At 36.8% G+C, this 22,144-nt stretch overlaps 1 pseudogene; it reads right to left on the bottom strand.

Moving 5' to 3' along the window:
- Positions 1 to 5,754: 5,754 nt before the first annotated feature.
- On the bottom strand, positions 5,755 to 9,828 carry LOC138806126 (tripartite motif-containing protein 59-like; annotated as a pseudogene).
- Between the last annotated feature and the right edge of the window lie 12,316 nt (positions 9,829 to 22,144).

The following is a 22,144-nucleotide window of genomic DNA, read 5'->3' as shown; positions in this document are numbered from 1 at the left end:
AATGTTATGAAGAAAATTTAATCATCTGATTCATTTAGCTGTCAGGTTTGGGGTTTTGGGGGTGGGGAGGGGACAGGGTTGGTTTGGTTGGTTTGGTGCCAGTACTGAGGCTTAAACTCAGGGCCTCATGCTCTTCCCCTCAAGGCAGTCACTCTATGACTTCAGTCACAGTTCCACTTCTTTTTTTAACAGTTTTTTGCTGGTTAATTAGTGATAAGAGTATCTCAGTCTTTTCTTCCTAGACTGACTTCGAACCCTGATCGTCAGATCTCAGTCTCCTAAGCAGTTATGATTACATGTGAACCACCAGTGCCTAGCTTACATTTTTTAAAAATTGTAAAACTGCAAATAGTGCTACTGATGTCTTCTATTTCTTCTTACTATTTGTTAATATATTGGTTCTTATGTCTCCTTACATTTTCACCCAACTCTATCATAACACTTAATCACCCTGCAATGAAATTATTGTTTGCTCATTGGTGATGCTAATTTGTGAAGTACCCAAGGACAGAATCATTCAACCTTATACTTTCAACTGTGTACATTGGCAAAGTGCTAAATAAATCAAGCATGCCTAACTTGTGTCACTTTCATTTCTGCCACCAATAAAACTCACATATTTTTCTACATTTTCCAGTTTTCTGAAGGCTACATTATCCTTCAGTTGAAATAGTCAAATAACATCAGGATCCTGTATCCTGTGTGGTTATCATTGCAGTCCTCTCCGTGGGTCTGATAGACTTGTGGACACTGCCTTCTGTTATTGCTTATAAACAAATCTCATATCATTTGCTTTAAGAAAGTAAGACAGGAAGTGTAACCATGGCTCAAGTAGTAGAGTGCTAGCCTTAAAAGAAAAAGCCAAGGGACTGCCCTTGATCACTGCATTCAAGCTCCATTACTGACACACACATACAAACAAAAAATTATCAATGTTTAATAATAATAATAATAATGTGCTATAATTCCAAATCATTCCAACTTGATTCTGCATGTTCACCACAAAATGGAGAAGACTGCACACATACAAAAACAAAAAAACAAAAAACTGTGGCTGGGAAGGTGGCTCAGTGGTAGAACACTTGCCTTGCATGCCTGAGGCCCTGGGTTTGATTCCTCAGCACCACATAAGCAAAAAGAAAAAAGTCAGAAGTGGCACTGTGGCTCAAATGGTAGAGTGCTAGCCTTGAGCTGAAGAGCTGAGGGACAGTGCCCAGGCCCAGAGTTCAGGCCCCACAACCGGAACCAAAAAAACAAAAACAAAAACAAAAACAAAAAAACTGTATTTTCTTATAAATTTGAGGGCTCATAATAATCCTCTCTTGTATCTGATCTTCATTTGAGTTTCATTTCCAAGGAGGCCCAGTGTCACTGAGATTGGATAACTGCCCATTCATGGCCCCATCAGCTCCAGCTCCACCTGAGTTCTTTCCAGAATGCCTTGTGATTGCCAGAAAAAGAAAGCAGTCAGCTTTTCCAAGATTTTCAGTGTGTGTGACTTGCAGATGTGAAATATAAATGCATTCAAGATCACACTTTGGAAAAGCTTCATAACTCCCTATGCAAGTAAAATTACAAATAAAAGAAAAGCCACTTACATTCAAACTACTTTGGTATTTAAAGGAATACCCAAGTTTCCCTCTCCTTTTCCCCCCTGTATCTGTCCTCTATTCTTGTGATCAATGCCTATTCATCAAGATAAAACATGAAATAGAAAACACAGCATGCTGGGAATCCCTAGGTGGCACACAGGCCAACTTGAAGAAGCCAAACGAATTTTAAGTAGTTCTGAGAGCTGTCCATCCAAGTTATTTACGACCCTTTTCATAAAGGCAATGGTAGAGATAATGGAAAGTTTCGATTTGGTGGTAAGCAAGCAAGATTATTCTTACTCATTTCTAAGAGCCATAAAAAACACAAAGCCCACAAGATTAAAGGGTAAAGACTCCTCATTCTTATCTATAGCAGCTGGTTTTGAGGCTTGTCTTTTGCCCAATTGTCTGGAATCCTGCTGTCTGACCTTCTTTAGAATGGTACTTTGGAAGTATACTGTTCTCCCTAGGGAGATTTCAACTTTCCACCTCCAGTCTCCAGGGGAAAAAATTGGTTGTCTCTCAGTAACATAGCAGCCCGCAGTCTTCTTTATGTTCCCCTCCCCACCGCTGTCCTCCAGTCCTAGAACAGTAATGCACAGGACACACAGCCCAGCACTTACAAGGACTTTCCAAACTTCCAAGGCCTGATCAGAGACCAGGATAAGGCCATCCCATGACTTGCTCAGATATGTGATCTAGAACCCTGAGCTGCACAAGAATGCAGCATTTTCAAAACATTCTTAGGAACTATAAATAATAGTAAAAAATAACAATTTATGAGAACCAGGAAACATGAAATCTTCAGTCACCATCTTTTGTACCACAAAAGCATATCAGAAATGAGATCACTGTAACTTCTAATGTTCTTTACTAAATGTGGTTATGAAATTAAAAACTGATGTTTGAAATACTGGTGGGGATGTGAAGAAAAAGGAACCCTAATGCACTGCTGGTAGGAAAGTAACCCACTCTGGACAACAGTCTGGAAGTTCTTCAAGTAACTAAACATAGACCTTCTCTACAATCCAACCATACCACTGCTAGACAACTACCCTGAAATCATGAACGAGGATATAAGAGCACCTGCACATCCATGATCATTGTTGCACTATTCACAATAGCCAAGATAATGAAAGAGCCCCAGTACCCACAATAGACAAATGGATCAAATAAAGGGGTACCTATATACAATGGAATTTTACTCAGCCAATAGAAACAATAAAATAATGTCATTTGAAGGGAAATGGATGGAACTAGAACAAATCATGCTAAGTGAGATAAGCCAAGATCAGAGAGACAAACAGCACATGTTCTCTCTGATATGTAGAAGTTAGATCTAAAACACACTGACAAATTACAGAAGATTCTAGATACTCACAGTGAGACCAAATCAGGAGAGTACTAGGAGAAAAATCACAAAGGTGCAATGCCAAAGCACCTCTTCATATTTATGTAAAATAATATACATAATGAAATGAAGTCCTAAGATAAGAAAACAAAAGACTTTTTAATTTTTTTCTTTTTCTCATGTATTTTTCTCTGTATTCTTTATATATAAAGTGTATTCACATGCATATCTTTCGGGAAGAGAGCACAGAATCTGAGGAATAAAGGTGAAAAAGTGCAGCAGTGTAGTGCACTAGGCATTGATGAAAGTGGACTGTATAACTCATGGATGGAGATGGGAGGGAGGGACTAGGAGAAAATGAGGAAACAGATGATACTGAATGAAAGAAAATGTGCTCACTACCTGACTTATATAAATGTAACCCTTAAAAAAAAATAAATGTAACCCTTCTGTTCACCACCTCTATAATTACAATAAAGTAAAAAGAAATAAACCTAATGTTTGGACATATCTTTATATTACCAAGTAGATTAACCAGTAGTACTCAGGAAGGTAATGTCCCAGTTACTAAGCTGAAAACTGTAGTCATAAAGCTATAGAGAGACACAAAAAACACAGTAAGCTAGGTTTTTCTTTGCAAGGCAGTGTCTAAAAAATGTACTTAAGTCAAGGTAATCAGAGCAAATATGAAAACAACATGCTCTAGGAAGTTTTGAAAGCCTATATAGAAGAAAAATTAAGAGCTCATATTCCAGGGTGAGGTGAAAAGTCTTAACTAAAATGTGGGATCCTCAAGTACACATTCATTGAGCCAAAAGACAGCATAACCACATGTTCAAAGATAAATGAGACTTTGTGGGGCTTTCCTTGAACTCCTGAACCTGCTGCCTCAGCTTTTCTGGTACTAGTGCTGGGACTATTTTATGAACTATCATGCCCAACTAGTTACATGATTACTGTGTGCACAAATATAACCAGTGAGGAAGCATATTAACTAACTCAGTAAAGGACCCAGGAAGACAAATAGAACTTGGCATCTGACAATTTGCCTCTACATTGTTTTTTAATGTAGTATTTTTCCATTTCCAATTTTTCTTCTTTACACTTGTTTTGTTGTTGGTTACTTACTTTGTTTTATCACTAAAGAAACTACTATGCAACTTTGACCATTGATATTCCAAAATAATTATTAAAGTAACTCTGAGATGTAGCTTGGGCCAAGTCAGTGGAACAGTGAAATAGAAGCCTGTGAAAATCTTGCCTGCTATAAAAACAACTACAAATTTGACACACACAAAGAAAAATAGGGGAGGAGGAGTAGGGGAGGTAGGGGACAGAAGGGATAGTAGGAGAAAAACAAAGGAGGGGGTAACAATGTTCCACAAGGAAGCTACTCATTACCTTAATTATGTAACTGTAACCCCCCAGTACTGCACCTTTACAATAAAATAAAATTTTAAAAAGAGAGAAAAAATGCAAATAACCATACACAAAGAAAGAAAAATATCACAATTAGCATTTTTACAACTCTAGAAGTTAATCAATGGCTTCCCTTTCATTAGTTGGCCTGTACTGAGTTCATGCTTTTGTATAGGCATATTATTCCTGTTCCAGAGTCAATATTAGTCCTTTGTAGCACATGTACCTGCTTCCCCTAGATTTCTGAATAGCAGACCACACAGTGAGGAGTTAGAATCTTTCCACTGTAGCATTAAATGCTAGTCATACCAGTTGCTCAACAGACAGATGTGCTGATCATAAGGGGCTAATACATCCTAATGGGTGGAATCTTTTGCCCTCTCTTTGTCCTTGGTTTCTGTACATAAACTCTACATCACTTGAAACTGGTAAACATTCTGTCTATTCTCAATGACCTTGAATCATACCTTGGTCTCTTTCTTGGGTGATGCTTATTTACCATTTATTTATTTACACAGCCTGGCTTCTTTGAAGGGGGAAATGGAAAAACAATGTCTGAAGACCACTGGGCAAAGTTATCAAAATCCTCCTTCAAAAACAAGTCAAAGGACTGGGGTGAATTTCATGTGGTGTAACACTTTTCTAACAAGTATAAGGTCCTGACTTCACTATCCAGTATTGGCAAAAATAATCAAAAAGAAAATTAAGGAAGAAAAGAAGGAAAAAGAAAGAATAGAAAGAAAGAAAGAGAAGGGTAGGGAAGAGAAAGAAGAAAGAAGAGAAAAAGATTATTGAAGAACAATAGTTCTGACAAACTTCAGCTATTCTAGCTAAGTGGTATGAATAGGAATAAAAGATAATACTTAAATTGTTCAAATTACTAGAATTAAGAATGAGAAAGAAGACATCAACATTGACCTTGCCATAAAAATTATTATAAAAATATTATAAATAACTGTACACCAACAGATGAGGTAACTTAGATAAAGTAGACAAATTAGTAGAGGCATAAATCTACTCAAAATGACTCAAGAAGAATTAATGCCAACCTTCACAAACTAGTTCACAAAAATAAGGGCAGTTTTCCAGAAAGGGAGAATACTCATGAGGAAAAAACAAAAGATAATGGATAATTTTTTGTGGCGCTTATATTCTAATAAAGGAAGAAAGTCAAAATAATAAATGAAGCATCTAGTATGTTAGGGAGTGATAGATTGTACATGAAAATATAAGCATGCTGAAGGGAGTCATGTATAGGTAGGCAAATGCTCTGTCTTTCTGTCTATCTGTCCATCTGTCTCTCACTCTCTCTATTTCTCAGTTTGTTGAGATAGAATCTCAATATGTAGCTCAGGCTGGCTTCAAACTCCCTACTTTTCTCCTACCTCACCTTCAAAGTGGATTACAGGCAAGTACTGCCACATCAATTGAGTATATATTTTTAAAATACATTACAGTGATGTTATTTATGGAGGTTATTATGTGATGGTTGAAACAGAGCATCAACATGCTATCACTAAAACCAGAGTAATTATAGCAATGTTTAAAATCTTTTTAAAAAATCTATAGTTTTTTATCCTTATCAAACCAGAACATGGCACTCTTTTTGAAGAAATCTTTATTTCAGGAATAAGAGCTTTTTAAATTTGTCCTAGTTCCATTCTGCTCCATTCTTCTTTTAATACTTTGTTTACCTGAGGATGAATTTTAACAGGTTGGACATCAGGAAGTGGTCTTTCTTTCAGCATCTGCATATGTTGTGAACATCATCATTTTTTTCTAGAAAGGCAAGCAGAGATTCTTCTTATAAAGATGTGGCTGTAGTCATTAATTCAAGCTGCTGTTCTTGTATTTTTTCAGCCTTTCAGTTTTTCAATCTGTGGAGTGTATTGTTGCTACATCCTATTGCCATCATCACAGACAGCAGTTAGGAAATTCTTTTTGTTTCTGTGCTAATGTATCAGTAAGCTCCTTAAAATACTGGAGAATGCCTTCCTTGTCACCTTGGATCATTTTCTCTGAATAAGATTTTTGTTCTTGTATCTTTTCAATGTTTCATCTACATTAGTTAGTTGTTTAAGAATCTTTGCAGCATGTGCTTTTCTTTCATGTAGACACTCTGAAGTCATCTATAGGATGAACATGATGTTGACCAATAATGAGGCAATTACTACCAACTAATTTTTGTCAGGCAGACAATCAACATATACTGGTTGTATTCAGGGCAGGAGACAGTATCTGGAGGGTCTTCTTGCTGTGACTTAAAACAAAATAAACAGGTAAAGCTTTGATACTAGTTGGAGCAATTCTGATAATGCTTCTGTAATTAAGGCACATGATTGAAATTACTAAAGGCCTCCACATACAAAAGTTACCAGGTGCAGCCAGAAACTGGTGGCTTTCACCTGTCATCCTAGCTACTCAAGAGGATGAGATAAGAGGATCCCTGTTCAAAGCCAACCCAGGCAGGAATGCCTGTGAAACTCTTACATCCAATTAACCACCAGAAAACCAGAAGTGGTACTGTGACTCAAAGTGGTAGAGTTCTAGCCTTGAGCAAAAGAGCTCAGTGACAGCACCCAGGCCTTGAGTTGAAGCCCCATAACCAACAACCAAAAAAAATATTATTAGATGTCTACAGAATGTTTTCCAAACCATTTCTACAAAATGTGTGAAATCATGTTAGTACACAAGGAATTTCAAAAATACTGTAACAAATGGGGCATGTTTCCTCATCGCAAAAATGGTGAATTTCCTGCCTGGAGACATGGCTTAACAGCAGAGCACCAGCCAAACAAACAAGATGAGCAAGTGTGAGGACCTGAGTTCAAACCTTAGTACTGAAAAAAAAATGTGCATTTCCTTTTTTGTTGTTAATTTCCTGGTTTGGATACTGAATATCCTTTATCTCCAACTTTTTCTGATTCTTTTATTCTTTTTGGTGACAAGGCAGATTTGTAGGGTGGATTATATCTTAATGGAACTATTTATAATTAGATGGATGATTCATTATGATGAAATGGAAATTATTATTCGAACCTAGAGGATGGACTGAGGGTAAGGAGACCTGTCTTCTTCAGGATGATTCCAATGACTGTATTATAGATTTTTTTGGAAGTTGATAATGGTTGTAGCTGGTTGATCTTTATTTGTTAGAATTTTTACTGTCATTGAAATCATGGTAACTAAATGATTGGTATTATAGCTAGGAGAAATGAAACTCAGAAAGATAAGAAATGTAATTTTATTTGTCCTTTTGGGTCAGGATAGTTTTTGAAACTGTTATTTGATGGTTGGAGATGTTTCAGGGAGCGTATAGCCAAATTAAGTCTAGAAAGTGGATGCTGTATTTTAACTGGCTGATAGTTTTATAAATCATGATAAGCAGTGAATAGCTGTTTTGACTAAACTTAAGAGAATTTGGAAATATATAAAGAACACAGTTTTAAGGTTATAGGTTATTATGTTTAGATCTATTACAATCTAGAGTTGACATATTTAGGTAAAATGATGTCACTAACAGGAATGTTTATAGGAGAAATATTGTTTTTTTAATTTAATTTAATTTTATTTGTGAACATACTGTACAGAGGAGTTACAATTACATTGGCAGGATAATGTGTACATTTCTTACCAAGCATTGCAGCCTCCTCCTTTGTTTACCCTTCACATCCCTTCCCAGCCTCCTCCCTCCCCTCCAATCCCAATCCTTCTCATTCCCCCCTTCCTCCCCCCCCCCCCGCAACGACGTTGTAAAGCTCGTTTTGGACATGACAACTTGTACTTCTCATTGTTGCAACAGGTCCACCTGTATCCTTAAACAACTGGTTTTTCCCCATCTCCTCCACAAGTTATACTGACATCAAATATAGTGAAAGCAGGGGTTATACTGTGGGGGAGGGACATACAAAGCAACAAAGAGATAATCTTATAAATGCGTTAGAAACACAAGCATGAAAGAAAAAAACATTAAAATACATATCTAAGGGTTCATTTTCCTGACATCACATTATCTGACCTTTTCCGCTTGACTCATACATATACTAGATATTACAAATAAGGGAAACCATGGGACCTATGTTTCTTTGGGCCTGGTTTACTTCACTTAATATAATTTTTTCCATATCTTAGCTATGGTAAATAATGCTGCAATAAACATAGTTGTGCTGGTAGCTTTAGTGTGGTCTTGTTTGTAAACATTTGGGTAAATGCCCAAAAGTGGGATTGCTGGGTCATAGGGGAGTTCTATGTGAAGTCTTTTGAGGAACCTCCATACTGCTTTCCAAAGTGGTTGAACAAGTTTACATTCCCACCAACAATGAAGTAAGGTTCCTTTCTGTCCACATCCCCTCCAGCATCTGTTGTTGTTAGAGTTCTTGATTTTTGCTGTTCTAACTGGAGTGAGGTGACATCTCAATGTTGTTTTGATTTGCATTTCTTTTATGGCTAGGGATGTTGAACATTTCTTCATGTGTCTATTGGCCATCCTTCTTTCTTCTTCAGAGAAGTTTCTCTTTAAGTCTTTCACCCACTTATTTATTGGGCAGTTGTTTCTTTGAGGATTTGTTGTTGGGTGGTTTAATTTTTTGAGTTCCAAGAATATTTTAGATATGAGACCCTTGTCCATTCTATGGCTAGTAAAGATCTTCTCCCAATCCATGGGCTTTCTATTGATCTTGCTAGCTATGTCATTTGCCCTGCAGAAGCTCTGCAACTTTATGCAATCCCATTTGTCCAACCTTTCTTTGATTTGTTGTGTTTCCGGGTCTCTATTCAGAAAATTTCGGCCTGAGCCAAGGAGAACTAGGGTTTCTATATAGGAGAAATATTGTTAAAAATGAAAAATTTGTTGAGATATTTTATATTTCTTATATTTTATATTTTATATTAGTTCCTCATGCCAATCAAGTATTCTACCAATTGAGCCATGCCTCCAATCCTTTTGCTTTTAATTTTTCTGAGTCTGGCACTTTTTGGGGGCCAACTTCAGGTAGCAATACTCTTGCATTTGCTTCCTATATAGCTGGGATTAATATCACTACCAACATGCCTCTCCTAATTGCAAAATATTTTATTGGATTTACTGTATTGTGCAGATGTAGAGTGCAAACATAAGGTTGAGGAATAAAAGGTTGACTGGAAGCTATAGCAGATAATTTCCTTTCCTTTCCTTAGCTATCAAGACCACTTCATGGTATATCCTTGTTATGTGCCACTGCATTTACCTTCACATTCTGTGTCAATCAATAGAACCAGCCACAAAGTTCCCCTGAGACACCATTATCTTCCAGTCTTATCCTTTTTATTTCCCTTGCTTAACTACAAAACTCACTAGGTGCTGTCCATGAACCACTCAGATCCATACCTCAGCGCTTTCTTATATTTCTCTAGGAGCCACTTCAATGGCTCTGTGAAAAGATGTATACCTACCTTTTGAGGCTGGAGTTTTAGAGCCCAAACTGCCATGTTTTCACATGTGCTAGCCACTTACCTCATAAATACCAAAAAAATAATTCTGATAAAGAGTAATGATAAAGACCCAGAAACAACAAATCACAGAAAGGTTGGACAAATGGACAAATGCATGAAACTGCAGTTATGTCCTGTGACAGGACATAGCTAGCAAGATCAATAGAAAGCCTACAGATTGGGAGAAGATCTTCACTGGCCATACAACAGACAAACCTCTTATATCTAAAATATACTTAAACTCAAAAAATTAAATCCCCAAAAACCAAATCCTCAAAGAAACATCTGCCCCAGTAATAAGTGGACTAAAGCCTTTTTTCTTTTTCTTTTTTTTTTTTTTTGCCAGTCATAGGGCTTGAACTCTGGGCCTGGGCGCTGTCCCTCAGCTCTTCAGCTCAAGGCTAGCGTTCTACCACTTGAGCCACAGCACCATTTCCAGCCTTTTATGCTTATGTGGTGGTGTTGAGGAATTGAACCCAGGGCCTCATGAATACAAGGCAAGCACTGTACCACTGAGCCATCTTCCCAGCCCTGAACTAAAGACTTAAAGAGAGACTTCTCTGAAGAGGAAATAAGAATGGCCAATAGACACATGAAGCAATGCTCAACTTTAGCCATAAAAGAAATGCAAATCAAAACAACATTGAGATTCCACATCACCCCCAGTTAGAATGGCTATAATCAAGAAATCTAATAACAACACATGCTAGAGCAGATGTGAGCAAAAGGGAACATTACTGCATTGTTGATGAGAATACAAACTTGTTCAACCACTCTGGAAAGCCGTATGGAGGTTCCTCAAAAAAGTACACATGAAGAACCCCTATGATCCAGCAAATCCCACTTTTGGGCATTTACCCAAATGATCACAAACAAGGCCATACTAAAGCTACCAATACAACTATGTTTATTGCAGCATTATTCACCATACATAAGATACAGAACCAACCCATGCCCCTCAGTTGATGAATGGATCAAGAAAAAAATGGAATTCTATGCTTCCATCAGAAAGAATGACACTGCCACATTTGTAAGGAAATGGAGGAAAAAATCATATTAAATGAACTATGCTAGACCCAAAGAAACATAGGTCCCATGGTTTCCCTTATTTGCAGTAATTAGATACATCTAGGATAATCCTAGCAGATGAGCAGAATAGCTCAGCAGCTATGTACAAATGACCATGTAAGATGATGCTAAGTGAAATGAATTCTAAGACATGGTCACAAGAGGTTTTTCCTTATTGTTGTTGTTTTTAATGTACTATGTGATTTTTTTGTTTTTTTTGTATGTTCTTCCCCTTATGGTGTTTTTGGGTTTTTTTGGTTGGATGTGGAACTTGAACTCTGGGCCTGGGTGCTGTCCCTGAGCTCTTCAACTCAAGGCAAGTGTTCTAATACTTGAGCCACAGTGCCATTTCTGGTTTTCTGGTCATTAATTGAAGATAAGGGTCTCATGGACTTTCCTGCCCAAGCTGGCTTTGAACCATGATCCTCAGATCTCAGCCTCTTGCGTAGCTAGGATTACAGGTGTGAGCCACCAGCATCCAGCATACTGTATTTGATTTTGGTACTCTGGTATTGTATACACATTTATTTGAATTAGATAAGGTAAGGGGAACAACAGAATAGTAAGACAAAGGACAAGGGGGAACCAATGCAACAGCGATATACATAGATAATATGTTGGAATTGATCTGTACAATTTGAGGAGGGGTGTTAGGGGAGGGATAGTGGAGAAAATTGAGGGAAGGGGTAACAAGTTTGACAATAAATGTACTTATTACCTTGCTTAACCCCTCTGTACATCACCTTGACAATAAAAAATAAATTAAAAAATAAGAAAAGCAATAAAGTGAATTTTTATATAAAAAAGAGTAAGGAAAGGTAGTTCATTATATAGCTAACCATGTCCACCATTGAGGTACAGGTTTTCTATGTGCTGTAGGTTTTCAAGACAAAGAACTGGGGCTAGGAGGAGATATCTCTCTAGATTTACATAAATATTAAACATGTTTGTTTGGGGTGGGGGTTCCAGAGTTGTTATCATTGTTATTACTGGTCCAAGCAAACAACGTTTTGCCTGACAGGTAATCTGTTCTGAGGAGACTCTATTGTTCATTCAAAGTAGTTTCTGGTTCTTCCTTCATCATAAAGAAATTATTGATCAGTCCTGTCTTTCCTGCAACCCAAGGTGGTTGTGAACTGACTCTAGAGAGGATGGCTAAGAGTAGAGACCCAAACAAAATGGAGACAAGGATGCCTCCTGCTTTCAGTTAATTCATGAGCCCAAGTAAGGAGTTAGCACTTTCAATAAAAGAAACTTAAAAGCACCTGTAATTCTCTGGGTGAGTTCACCCTAAATCTACAACAAACCTGTATTCTTGTCTCTTATGGTCATAGTGTGAGAGCCTAAGTATAGATTGAAGGAAAAATTATGAAGCACAAGGAGAGGATTGCCCATTGGGTGCTGGAGCCTTTACTAAGAATTCAGCTAATGCAGAGGTGGTGTGTGAGAACAGATCTTTCTTTTAGTACATTCTAGTCTGTTTGCACTGCACCTGACTAGCTCAGCTAAAGCCAAAGGAAAGAAATCAGATTAATGCTGGGGCCACAGGACAGTGTGGAGAAGGTGGGAAGTAGATCTGCAGGGACAAGTGGGAAGTATAGAAGAGGATAAAAATGCTCACTTGTTTTTTTCTTACTGGTCTTTCTTCTTTCCTACCCCTGCTCTTATTTCTTCTCTGGCTCCTCCTCCTTCTTCAGTTTCACTTTGATACACAACACACACACACACACACACACACACACACACACACAGTGTGCACACACACGACACATTCAAGCATACACAGGCCATAAAGGCATCTAGTTAATTTATAAGATAAATGTCATTTGTTGCCTTCTGTGATTGCAAATGGACCTTTAAAGATCATTAGCAGTGCCCTAAGACTTGGCTTGTCTGAAAATGACGTGGAGCTTCAGGCTGGCTGAAAAGAAAGCTAGATGGCTTTCCCAAAGCATTGCACTCTGGAATAGTCAACGTCTGAAACGATGTCTCAGTCTGGTGATTTGAAATGCCCATGGGGAAGCATTTATTTTAGGTGGCAGCCATCCTTTTGACAGCCTGTCTCATGGGAAGTCATTATCATCATCAACATATTTTAAATTCTGGAGCCATTTGCATCTGTCTCTGAATCTTTTAATTGAATAATAAATAATGTTGAGCTAGCAGGCTAAGGGCTCGTCTAATTCCAGGGGTGATTGATTTTCTGCAAAATTAATCAAAAAGACTTACAAATCAATTGTAGGTTAACATAAATTACAAGACAGAATAATGATTTCAAAGAAACAGTTTAAAAGAATATAATGAACCAACAGGAAATGGTTTTGATGTGACTATCAACAATTGTGAAAAGGACTAGAATTTTTACATCAATATTGTGATCATTACTCATAGGAAGCAAATTTGTTGAGCATAAATATACTCTCTTATTGTGTTTTTTTCTCAGCATTCATAAGAACTAGTCAAAGACTTTCCTTCAGAGCAATTTATTAAAAAATATTCAGGCAGGGCACTGGTGGCTCAAGCCTGTAATCCTAGCTACTCAGGAGGCTGAGATCTGAGGATCACGATTCAAAGCCATCCCCGGCAGAAAGTCAGTGAGACTCTTATCTCCAATAAAGCACTAGAAAACCAGAAGTGGCACTGTGGCTCAAGTGGTAGAGCACTTGTCTTGAGCTGAAGAGCACAAGGACAGCGCCCAAGCCCAGAGTTCAAGCCCCATGACCGACAAAAAAAAAATTAAGATACTGCAATGATATCAGGGTAACTAAATAATACAAATGAAGTTCAAAAAAGAAGCAACTTAGATTTAATAAGTTAACATGCTTTGCTTTGTTTTCCATGAGTGTAAACCATGGGTTTGTTTAAGGTAAAACTGAGAATTTTATAACTCTTGGCATAAGGCTGCTCTTCCAAATTAAGAGTGTAATTAATGGGTGCTAAACTATAGTTAGGTAGAAGTTAGAAGATCTTTTATGCTGTTGCACAATGGGGTTTCAAGGTTTGAAGCAAGCCTGAGCAGAAAAGTGCATAAGACTCCATCTTAATAAACTAACAAAAAGCCATGCTAGAGGCATGGTTCAGGTGGTAGAGCATCAGATGAGCAATTGAGCTAAGTGAATACATGGCTGTAAGATCAAACCTTACTAACCCTCCTCCCAAAAATGTCTTCAACAAGAAGGGTCTTCCAGTCTCTGGAAAAGACAGAATCTTAACTTCCATAACACCAGCTGTTCAGCATAGCTGCCTAATCATATCTCCACTGACCAGCCCTTCATAATCTTTTACTTCTCTGACTCTTAGCTCCTACTTCCCTCTCCTTACTGTCTCATTCTCCTTTGAAAACACCTAGTCTCCTTGTGTCAGTTGCAAATTAGAGTCCATTCTTTCCCTCCCTGTCAGAATTACTGAGTAAAGTTTGTTTCCATCATCTTAACTAATGTTCAGCTTTATACTTGACAAAACAACTCAGACTCTAGGGACTCTCAAGAACTAGAAGTCCTGACACTTTCTCCATCAAAAGCTTGGTTAAATGGTTTTATCTTCTTATTTTAACTACAACATCAGTTCTATCAAACCTCAGAAGCAAAATATTATGTAAAAGAATAAATCAATCCTGTAAAAGATCCAGCTTGAACTTGGAATTATTTATACAAATGGATTTTGCAACCAGTTTGCAAAATCAATACCATTTGCCAACAATTTTATTTATTTGGAGGAGAACCTGTGGAAGGCTTTTGAGAGTGTATTATTTTTTAAGATTTTATATATATATTATTGTTATTGTAAAAGTGATGTACAGAAGAGTTACAGTTACATAAGTCAGTAATGAGTACATTTCTTTTTGAGTGTCACCCATTCCCTTGTTCTCCTTCAGTCGCATTCTCCAAGATGTTCTCTCCTGTCCTCACCCACAAGCTGTACAGTTCATTTTCAACACAGTGTCTAGTGAGTACCACTACTGCATTTGTTCTCACATTGTCCCACCCTTTCTGTGCCTCCCCTTACCTTCCAAAGACAGGTAAACTTACAAAGAAGACAAAAGGTAAAGAAGACAAAAACAGTAGCAAAGAATAAAAAACTTCTTGGGCTGGGAATGTGGCTTAGTGGTAGAGTGCTTGCTTTGCATGCATGAAGCCCAAGGTTCAGTTCCTCAGTACCGCATAAACAGAAAAAGAAGTGGCACTGTGGCTCAAGTGGTAGAGTGCTATCCTTGAGTAAAAGAAACTCAAGGCCAGTGCACAGGCCATGAGTTCAAGTGCCAGGACAGGCAAAAACACAAAAACAAAAACAAAAACAAAAAAAAACCTTCTTATTTCCATTTCTTGGTGCTCAATTCTATAAATAATTATTTGTATGATAATATGCATATAGCTAGTTTTTGCACATAGTTTTTGTGACAATATCCCAAGAATAACCTCCTTTGGTGTTACCTTTAAAAAAGAAAAAGAAAAAAAAGCAAGCTAAATAAGGAGGAAAAACCTAGGAGAGAAACTCTTACCACATTTCTGAACTTGCTATGTTCCCATGAGATTTTAAGTAGATTTTCCATCTCAGGCAAATGTAGAAAAATCATCTCATTTGTCTGAAATGAGTGAAATAATATGAAAATTGGAAGTAGAAGAAATTACACTTTTAATTAACATTTTAAGTTTCTATAAAGCTCTGTAAAATATAGCCAGACATTTGACACTCTGTCCTTGCCATCTATTGAATGTATAGAAGATTAAAGTACAGAAATAAGATCATACTAGGGTACTGATTATGAGTAGAATACTATCCCAAGACAATGAAAATACTGCCTTACACATGTGCTACTGTTCATGCTTCTGAACTCATGCAAGTCTATGGGCCTAGCTTGCTCTGCTCTATATGTTAGGATAGTTTCTATCTCAGAGAAAACCCTTTCACCCTTGGACTACAGGTAAACTATCCTCTGCCTGACACACTTTGCTCCCAGTGTGGCAACAAATATTTCAGTAAAGCATCAGCTCATTGTAACTTAGTAGCTTTTCCTGAACTCAACTAGGTTACCTGTCCTGGTAATTATTTTATGTGCTACCATCCCAATGATGATTCTTCAATGCAACTCTACCTTTCTTCATGTCTCTTTGATGTAAACTATGAGTTTCCTGAGGTAAGGAACCATGTATAAGTTTTTAATTTTTCTTCCCAGATCCAAATATATAAAAATATTTAATAAATATTTATTTGGAAAAAATTAAATATTGAGTCATAAGTCTGAATATATAGAATGGGGTCATTTTATGGTAGACATTGAAAACCAAGAAGATATTACAATTGAATATACAATGAGCAATAAAATACATGTGTGGAGATACAGTAATGAAAGAATTTATAGAGAGTATTTATCTATCACCTGTGTGACCTATATTTGTATAACATTAAATTGTGTTTAGGCTTATATTTCAGTCAGAGTTAGACATAAAAGAGAATAGGATTAAGTAGATTTTGATGTAAAATATAGTAGAATAATTAATTGTACAGGGCTGGGAAGGTGGCTCAGTGGTAGAGCGCTTGCCTTGCATGCCTGAGGCCCTGGGTTTGATTCCTCAGCACCACATAAGCAAAAAGAAAAAATCCGGAAGTGGTGCTGTGGCTCAAGTGGTAGAGCGCTAGCCTTGACCTGAAGAGCTGAGGGACAGTGCCCAGGACCAGAGTTCAGACTCCACGACCAGCCCCCCCCCCAAAAAAAACAACAAAAAAATTAATTGTACAATAAGGATGGAAAAGATAGAAATACAGTTATAAGAATAAAGAAAAATGTTATAATAAAAATGAGGCTTTCAAATCAAAGTTATACAAATTATGAAAGGATAATGACCAAAGAGAAAGATCACTACTTACAATTGCAAAATCTCATATATCTAAGAGACAGAAATTAAGGGAATAACTACTGTTTCAATGTATTTGATGTTAGTATAATTTGGGGAGGGGAAGGGAAAAAACAAATTGTTTAAATAGGGAACAGGTGGACCCATTGCAACAGTGAGATGTACAAGATATGTCGAAAAACGAACTTTACAACTTTGGCACAGGGGAGAGAGGAGAGAACAGTGGCGGGGGGTGGATAATAAAGAATAAAGATTTTTTTAAAAAAAGAAATTAAGGGAATCACTAGAGAAGGTTTTAAAACACTCAGTCCATCCACTTCATTGAACAGATGAAAATGGAGACTTTCTGTTGCCACCATCAGACAAGTTAGAAAGTCTGAGTTTCTTTAACCCCTATATTCAAAATTTACAGTTGCCAAGTCTTCAGAGGTGCCACTCAGAATTCTGCATATAGCAATAGTCCTGAAGAGAAACTGGTCAATCTGGCTCTATCTCATATCTGTATTAATAGATTCCTTCTCCTAAGTGTATTTTCTTATTTTACCCAAGAGGGTTATAATTGTTTGTATCACCAGGGATATCAGATAACATTTATGAGGTTCTCATTATATTTAATGCAGAGCTCCATTATTTAGGCACAATTTCTTTACAATGACTCTATAGGGACTAAAATAATATTGCTGCCATTTGGTTTATGAGGTTCCTGAAATGAAGACCTTAAGAGCTTTCATAAAAAAATATACTTGGAAATGATAAATTATACAGGTCTCTAGGTATTCATAGCCAGTGAAATCAAAGGAGAATATTCTTAGGAGAGGATCACATAGGCACAATAGCTGTGTGCATCTGACCATATAAAATATTTATTGAAATGAACACCAGGAAGTGGACAAAAAGAGATTTTTGTTTGTTGCTGTTTTCTTTTTAATTTTGTTTCACTGTAATGATGCTGTACAGAGGGGTTACAGTTACATGAGTAAGGTACATCTCTTGTTGAACATTGCTACCCAATCCATTGTTGTTCTCCCACTATGCCTTTCTTCCACCCACTCCTTCCCCCACCCTAAAAGTTGTAAAGTTCATTTCTGACATAGTGTCTTGTGAGTATCATTGTTGCAAAGGGTCATCCTTTGTACTTCTTTCATCAGTTTGTTATTTCCCCAAATCAGATAAATGTATATACAAGATGGATGGAGGGCACTAGAATCAAAGACAGAAATTGCCAGGGATAAACCAATGGAAAAAGAAAAATGAAATAAAATAAGAAGAAAAAAACGACTTGTTGTTTCCATGTCTTGGAGTTCATTACCATCATTTTGTATGGGCATATGTACATAGGTATTGAGCTATTATGATTCTCTGCCAGGACTATCCTAGCCATATGCTAACTATTACAAATGAGGGAAAACATAGAGACTATGTTTCTGTGGGTCTGGCTTACTTCACTTAACGTGATTTTTTCCAGGTCTTTCCATTTCCTTACCAAAGGGGCAATATCATTCTTTCTAATGGAAGCATAAAATTTCATTTTATATATATATATATATATATATATATATATATATATATATATATATATATATATCACATTTTCTTGATCCATTCATCTATTAAGGGGTACCTGGGTTTGTTCTGTATCTTAGCTATGGTAAATAATGCTGCAATGGACATAGTTGTGCTAGTAGCTTTAGTGTGGCCTAGCTTGGGATCATTTGGATAAATGCCCAGGAGTGGGATTGCTGGATCATAGGGAAGACTTATGTTTAGTCTTTTCAGAAACCTCCATACTGACTTCCAAAGTGGTTGAACCAGCTTACATTCCCAACGACAGTGTAGTAGTGTTCCCTTTTGGCCACATCCCATCCAGCATCTGTTATTATTTGTTTTCTTGATAATGGAATCTCAATGTGGTTTTGATTTGCATTTCTTTCATGGCCAGTAATGTTGAGCATTTCTTCATGTGTCTATTGGCATTCTTATTTCCTCTTTAGAGAAGTCTCTGTTTAATTCTTCATCCCACTTACTAATCAGGTGGCTGTTTCTCTGGGGATTTGCTATGGGGGGGGGGGTAATTTTTTGAGCTCTGGGTATATTTTTGATATGGGACCCTTGTCTGTTTTATGGCTAGTGAAGATCTTCTCCCAGTCTGTGGGTTTCTATTTATCTTGCTAGCTATGTCCTCTGGCATGCAGAAGCTCTGCAGTTTAATGTGATCCTATTTATACAACCTTTCTTTGATTTGTTGTGTTTCTGGATCTTTATTTAGGAAGTTTTGACCTGTGCCAAGGAGCCCTAGCATATCCCCTATCCCTTCCTGGGTCTCTGCTTTTACCTCGCAGTCTTTGATCCATATGGAGTTGATTCTGATGCAGGGTAATATATAAGGATCTTGTTTCAATTTTCTACATGTGTGTAGCCAATTCTGCCAGCACTTTTTGTTGAAGAGGCTGTCTTTCTACCATCTGATAATTCTGGCTCCTTTATAGAAGATTAGGTGGCCATAGGTCTTTGCAGTCATGTTTGGGTTTTTGATTCTATTCCATTGGACTTTATGCCTGTTCCTGTGCCAGTACCAAGCTGTTTTTATAACTACAGCTTTATAATAGAGTTTGAAGTTTGGTATTGATATTCCTCCAGCCCCATTCTTCCTGCTAAGGATTGTTTTTGCTATTCAGGGTCTTCTATTGTTCCATATGAATTTTTGGATTTCCTCTTCTATTTCACTAAAGAATGGTGTTGGGATATTCATAGGTACTGCATTAAATTTGTAGATAGCCTTTGGCAGTATTGCCATTTTCATGATGTTAATTCTCCCAATCCATGAGCATCAGAGGTTTTTCCACTTCCTTACTTCTGCTTTAATTTCCTTTTTTAACTTTTTGAAGTTTTCATCATAGAGGTCCTTGTACTTTTTGATTAAGTTTATTCCTAGGTATTTTATTTTTTTAGAGGCTATTACAAAAGGAGTTACTTTTTTTTTATTTAAACCTGCTCTTCTTATTGTTGGCATACAGAAAAGCTACTAATTTTTGTGGGTTAATTTTATACCCTGCTACTTTGCCAAAATTTGGACCAGCTTAAGTAGTTTGGAAGAAAAGTCTATGGGGTTCTTTAAGTACAGGATCATGTCATCTGCAAAGAAGGAAGTTTTTACTTCTTTTTTCCCTGTTTGGATCCCTTTTATGTTTGCCTCTTGCCTTATTGCTCTGGCTAGGAATTCCAATACAATATTGAAGAGGAGTGTAGCATACTTGACTTGTTCCTGCTTTTAGAGGAAATGGTTTTAACTTTTCATCATTGAGTATAATGTTGGCTGTAGGTTTATCATATTGATTGATTGATTGATTGATTGAGGAATGTTCCATGGATTCCTAGTTTCTCCAGAACTTTCATCATAAAGGGGTGTTGGATCTTGTCAAATGATTTTTCTGCATCTATTGAGATCATCATGTGGTTCTTGTCCCTGCTCCTATTAATGTGTTCAGTTACATTAATTGACTTGTGAATATCGAACCAGCTTTGCATCCCTGGAATGAATCCTGTTTGGTCATAGTGTATGAATTTTTTGATTAGATGTTGTAATCAGTTGGCCAGAATTTTATTGAGGAGTTTTGCATCATCATTCATTAAAGAGATGGGTCTATAGTTGTCTTTTCTTGAAGGGTCTCTATCAGGTTTGGGAATGAGGATTATATTGGCCTCATAGAATGAGTTTGGTAATGATCTTTCACTTTCAATTCATTGAAATGTTTAAGGAGTATTAGAGTGAGTTATTCTTTGATAGCTTTATAGAATCCATATGGTCCTGGGCTTTTCTTGGGTGGGAGGTCTTTTATTGTCATTTCTGTTTCAATACTTGATATGAATCTGTTTAGTTGGTTTAGAATTTTTTGATTCGGTTTGGGTATATCAATATTTGGTAGAAATTCATCGATTTCCTCTGTGTTGTCAAATTTGCTAGCATAAAGGAGAGAAAAATATTCCATTATAATGTTCTGAATCTTGCTTGCTTGTTTTGTGATGTTCCCATTCTCATCTCTGATTTTATTTATTCTAGTGTGTTCTCTCTCTTTCTTTCTCTTTTTTGTTTGGTCAGATTGCTAGGGGTCTGTCAATTTTGTTAATTTTTTCAAAGAAGTAAATTTTTGTTTTGTTGATCCTTGCTATATTTTTGATCTCTAATTCATTTAATTCTGATTTAATATTGATTATTTGTTTCCATCTACTGGATTGGGGTTTGGCTTGTTCCTCTTTTACAAGGAGCTTCAAAATGCAATATTAGATTGTTTGAGATTTCTCCAATTTGTTGATGTAGGAGTTGAGAGCTACAAATTTTCCTCTGAGAACTGCCTTTGCTGTAACCCAGGGTAGCTGGTAATTTGTATGTCCATTTTTTTATTTTTATTTTCCTCCCCTGTATGTTCATTTTTATTAGAAATCATGAACATTTAAATTTCCTTTCTAATCTCTTCCATGACCCACTGGTGATTCAGCAGTGTGTTGTTCAGTCTCTTGTGTTACAGAATTTTCTTTGATAGCTTTTGGCATTGAGCTCTAATCTTATTCCACTGTGGTCTGAGATAATGCAGGGAATAATTTCAATATTTCTTAATTTATATAGATTTGCTTTGTGACCTAAAATGTGGTCTATTTTGGAGAATGTTCCATGTGCTTCTGAGAACATGTATTCTGATGCTGCTGGGTGAAATATTCTATAATGTTTGTTAAGTCTAGTTGGTCTATTCAGTTGTTTAGATCTGAGATTTCTCTGTAGACTTTTTGTGGAGTTCATCTATCCAGCAGGGAAAGTGGTATGTTAAATTCATCCACAATCAATGTCTTTGGATCTGTGTGCAATTTTAGGGAAAGTACTGTTTCTTGGATAAATGTGGGTGCTCCAGTATTTGGTGTATAGATATTTAGAGTTGTTATAACCTCCTGTAGGAGAGATCTTTTTATTAGTATGTAATGACCTTCTTTATCTCTTTTCATTAATTTTAATTTGAAGTCTATTTAATCTGCTATTAGGATTACTACTCCAGCCTGTTTGTGGGGGCTGTTTCCTTGGTAGATTTTTATTCCAGCCTTTGACTTTCAGAATATGTGTTTTTGTAGGGAAAGTGCATCTCTTGAAGACAACAGATAGAAAGATCTTGATTTGATCCAACTAGACATTCTATGTCACTTACCTGGAGAGATAAGTCCATTAATATTGAGAGTTTGGATTGAAAGGTGTTTAGTACTTCCTGCCACCTTTTTAGGGGCAATGACTCCTGATTCTTCCTATGTTTATCTGATGGTTTGCTTGGGGGCCATTTCTCTGTCTTCATCGTGTTCTTGTTGGTTCTCTATGTGTAGGACATCTTTAAGTATCTTTTGTAGTGCTGGTTTGG

This window comes from Dipodomys merriami, unplaced genomic scaffold, assembly GCF_024711535.1.
Source record: "Dipodomys merriami isolate MVZ:Mamm:240054 unplaced genomic scaffold, mDipMer1.0.p SCAF_4, whole genome shotgun sequence".
In the NCBI taxonomy this organism is placed as follows: domain Eukaryota; kingdom Metazoa; phylum Chordata; class Mammalia; order Rodentia; family Heteromyidae; genus Dipodomys; species Dipodomys merriami.
Note: the sequence above shows the minus strand (reverse complement) of the source record. Positions and strands in the feature narration are given on the sequence as shown.